The 4,871-nt window shown below is 34.0% G+C and overlaps 1 long non-coding RNA gene across 3 annotated transcripts; it reads right to left on the bottom strand.

Moving 5' to 3' along the window:
* Window positions 1-200: 200 nt before the first annotated feature.
* LOC135097719 (uncharacterized) lies at window positions 201-4,316 on the bottom strand. Of its 3 annotated transcripts, XR_010266056.1 has the most exons (4): window positions 3,690-4,316; window positions 2,084-2,252; window positions 1,698-1,783; window positions 201-1,056 (listed from the first exon to the last, which is right to left on the bottom strand). It is a non-coding gene; the product is annotated as an uncharacterized LOC135097719 (long non-coding RNA). The 3 variants fall into 3 exon arrangements; XR_010266057.1 differs by lacking the exon at window positions 1,698-1,783 and having other exon boundaries at window positions 3,690-4,019; XR_010266055.1 differs by lacking the exon at window positions 201-1,056 and having other exon boundaries at window positions 1,063-1,783; window positions 3,690-4,020.
* Between the last annotated feature and the right edge of the window lie 555 nt (window positions 4,317-4,871).

Genomic DNA, 4,871 nt, shown 5'->3' on the forward strand with positions numbered 1-4,871 from the left:
AAAAATAAGCAACTGTATGTGTTTATGAGAGAAGCACAGAAGGAATGCAAGGACTGAAATGTGCAAGGAATTTGATAACCAAGCTGAGAAAGAAAGAAAAAAAAGTCATCCTTTTAGAGAAAGTACTGCATCAGTAATAAGAAACACTGGAACCTGAATGTTGTCCTACTGCCCATGGAAAAGTTATAAACATGAGAAAATTCATAGCTGAAAGATTTTATTCAACACAAATAATGTGTCCAACAGCACGTCAGGTTAGGGCATGGACAGCCTACATTTTCCTCATGTTCTCATGTAAAAGATGAACTAGATAAGAGGCTTCAAAATCAAAATGAGGTAAAAGGAGAAATTACCTGAGCACATTTTTTAAACTAAAAATACATTAGATAAACTTGCAAAAATATTTCTACTAAACCACACTATACAATTTAATCAATTACTTGACTCTTCATCAGAGCATTCCTAAAAAATGATAAATAAATATATAAAAGTAATAATAAATCTAAGCATTTCACTGCATCAGCAAGCATGTAGAGAACTTTACATTATCATCATCATCATTACACTTCATTAAAAGACAATTCCAGAAATGAAAAAAAATCATAAAGAACCTAGGCATTTAACTATACATAAACCAGCGTGGAAAGAACTTTACATCATCAACATCATCATCACCATTATAATCACTGCATACACCAATAAAAAAGAGCATTCCAGAAAAAAAAATATGAACCTAGGTATTTAACTATGCAACACCAATCATGGAGAAAACCTTTATCATCATCATCATCATCATCATCACCACCATTATAATCATCATTATACTTGCATGGAGAAAACTTGACATCATCATCATCATCACCATTATAATCATCATTATACCATTAAAAAGAGCATTCCAGAAAAAAATAAATAATGAAATACATCACCTTTACAGCATCACCATTATAATCATTGACACATCATTAAGAAAAAAAAAATTATTTAAGTACATCAGCAAGAATGGAAGAGAAGTTTCATCCACTTGAGTATCACAATTGTAGTGGCTGACAGCATCTGCAATAATTAAGATAATGAAAACATGATACAAAAGTTACATTGTTGTCTTCAGTCTTGAACACACAATACAAGTACTTTATATAAACAGTAAGGTATATACTACAGGGCAAATTGTTTAGTTCTACAGAAGTCAATGGTAATAAATAAATAAAATAAATGATGGCCCACTAAGTTTCCAGATAGGGATGACCAGCCCCTTTCTCCAGGCACAAGCACATTGAAGCAATCTAACTGTCATAGCACACTCATAGCATCGCTAATAAAATGAGTAATAAAGCAAATTAATTTTTGTGAGGTAAAATGAAATGGTAAATAAGACACTAATACATGTGACTTCCTGGAAGCTTATTTTTCACTCAACAAAAACCCAATATAAGTGTTCCAAGATTTCTTAAAAGAAAATAATAATGATTAATCTCCATAATGATCCAATATAAGTGTTCCAAGATTTCTTAAAAAAATGATAATGATTAATCTCCATAATGATCCAATATAAGTGTTCCAAGATTTCTTAAAAGAAAATAGTAATGATTAATCTCCATAATGATAAAACAATGTTTTCATAAGTAATAAACATTATCTTGTGGGATTTAGCTCCTCCAGTCTACATCAGCAATAGCATTAATCAGGGACAGGACCTTCGGATGGACTTCAGAATGCCTTTTGCAATGTTTTTTTTACTTCTATCTTGCTCTGCCATTCGGGATTGATGCCAACAAAACATCTGTAGTGACGAAGGGTAATGTACTATTGTGTACACATTGTAAATAATGTAAATTTTGTCCATATCCTTAAAAACTGCAATTCTAATCTGCAAGCTGTTACTACATACCACAGAGTTACATGAATCTCAGCTTAGTAATTTTAGTATAAGAAAAGCAATATGTCTTTGACTGTTAATACAGAAGGTGTTCTGGACAGATTTATCCATATATATATATATATATATATATATATATATATATATATATATATATATATATATATATATATATATATATATATATATATATATATGAATTACCTTTGAATGAACTCAGGTGTTGATGCAGAATCCATGGGGTACATTATAATGAAGTAGTAATAGGAGGCCAACAGCAAAGCTAGGCCAGTGGTAAATGTGGCAATATGCTCAGTGACAACAACACCATCAATTGCCAGCATATATCTTGCTGTAGTAAATCTTGATTCCCCTGAAAGTATTAAAAATAAATAAATAAATATAACCTAGCCACCTCTGGTAAGGATTTCATGACTTGTCTCTAGCATCTTCAACCCTTCCTCACCAAGCAATGCTTGTGGCAGAACTGCACTAGATATTTTACCTCCTCCACCTAAAGTCTCTCCCACAAAAGACCAGGTAATAATAATGGTAACGTAGTTTTTATAGACCACAAGGTACCTTTCTATCATAATTTTTATAACAAATACCCACACATCCCGTTCCTGTTCATTAAGCATAAAGGAACCAGTTAATAACTCTTTCAAAGGTGAAGTGATAAGAAAACTGCTATTATTTACAGTGTTCCTGGTTGCAGTATTACACCTCCTTTGGTTACATATCATTACCCATAAAAATTATAGGCTGATCCAAGTTATAAATGTCATTTCTTGTACTGGACACCTCCAAACTTGGCGACAACTCATCACAAAGGTCTGAATTTGATGATAATTTCAGTTGGCAAGTCCTTAACTGTTTGACATCTTTGATGCCTACCTATGTGTTATGTGTGATTTAAATGTCTTTGAGAACATTTTGGAGCACTGATTAAAGGGGCACTGAATTCTGGTGCCATTATCAATGTGCTGTCTCAAATGCTTTGATAAATCCTTCATTCCATCACAAACTTGTTGGCACAACAGAGTTTTACACTGTAATTTCAAATGGAGACAAGATCAACAATTTTTCAACACTTTCTGACCTATATTCTTGATGGTCTCAGTATATATGAGCCTTTAGCCCTGTGTATGATGAAAGTGTTTGCAACCCCCTAATGGGCATTTGATAACTCTTCTGTATTCATTTGAATGCAACAGGCAATGATTTACATAATTTTTCACTGACCTTGATACATGATTACAGAGAGGACATGCAAACTCTGAATCCATGACACAAAAGTAATTACTAAAAAATCAGTAGTACTTAACGGTACTTGCCCTTCAGGAATTCAGGGATTATTACAATACTTAAGAAACATACTTTTTTTCCACGAGTGCTAGGTGGACTCGTGGAGCAAACTGCACTACATTTTCACTCATTCATCAGTCTTCCTCTCACCCGTGCCCATCAGCCGGATGTAACAGAGTACCACTTAACCTTGGTAACCAACCTAACAAACTAATGAAACTAACCACCATAACCAACCAAACCGAATTAGCTTGACCTAACTAACCTAACCTAGCGAAACCAGCATAATCTAACATAGGTATACAATCAAACTAACCAAACTAAGAGTGCAGGTCAGTCCCCATTAGTTAATAATTTAGTTTGCTAATGACTTCATGCTTCAACATAATTTATTTTAGATAGGTAAAAAAAAAAAAAGAGTATACATCATGCACAAATAAACGCACTTAGTAATGACATGGCTTACAAGCTGAGGTTAAGCAACCATTGAATTGTAACTTACATGCGAGGGAGGAGACCAGGAATGTTGTTGGATGCAAGGCCCTTAGGTCTTAGGGCCTTAGGAGGTAGGTAGGTAGAATACTGGTTGGCTGTGCCCTTGGTGGTGTTTTTGATGAGGCCGTGTAGTTAAGCCTCAGCAACAGCGTCAACACAGCCTCTAGTGTCCCAGAAGTGCAGTAAGCAGGTAGTATCAGGCTTGATGAAGGTACAGGCCTGGGTCTCACAAGGTACAGGATAAAGATGCAGCTACTAGTCTGGAACTGGCGTTTGGCGCCTGGTGGGCACCTCGTAATCGTGGACAAAAAAAAAAAAAAAAAAAAAAAAAAATGGCGGTTTACCCGTTGGAAATATCGATGCGCATGTAACTACTTTTATGCTTTTATTATTCTTCTCATCATACTTCCTCAAAATTTCATATTACTAAATGTTTCAATTGAGATAACAAGAAATATTTCTTACCTAGCATATCTTCCCAGAGTAGAATATTCCATCTAATGATTACTGACGTTACTAGGTCGAAATAACCTTGCGTCACCGAAATATTATATAGAACGTCTGAGCTTTCTATTTCATTATGAACAATTTTCATCATCACCTTACGTAAAAATGTATACGATAAATGTACATCGACATACAATGGCAAGTTTTCAGTAACGATGCCAGGTGTCGCAATAAACAATACGCTTAACAAAGAAGGAAAAAAAAAAAAAAAAAACATTTAAAGCATGTTTTTAAGGCTATTGGTGTATCAGCAATGAATAATTATTACATTCCAGGTATTTCATAAAGAATAATATCGAAGACAACCGCTTAGCAACAAAGAAAAAAAATGCAACATTTACAGACACCCTGTTGCTTCGATTTACAGTGCTTATCTGTATTTAATTCTATCACGATAAAATATTATTTAGATAATATGGAGACTTATGGTGTCTCGGCACACACTCAACATTGCCTATTAAATATTAACAAGGAATCACTCAAGAAATTCAAGACATCACAATCAAAATGCATGTCACATACAAGTCGAAATTGTAAACCTTGGTTACAATTAGTTCCTGTTAGTATTTATTGGAAAAATACTGTAAAAAATTTTTTTTTACAGTGTATCACTCCCACGCTGATACCACCCTGCATTTTTCCACGTCTTTTCGTAGACATTCAACCCTTCAGGAAGTAAACA

This window comes from Scylla paramamosain, unplaced genomic scaffold, assembly GCF_035594125.1.
Source record: "Scylla paramamosain isolate STU-SP2022 unplaced genomic scaffold, ASM3559412v1 Contig30, whole genome shotgun sequence".
Classification (NCBI taxonomy): Eukaryota; Metazoa; Arthropoda; class Malacostraca; order Decapoda; family Portunidae; genus Scylla; species Scylla paramamosain.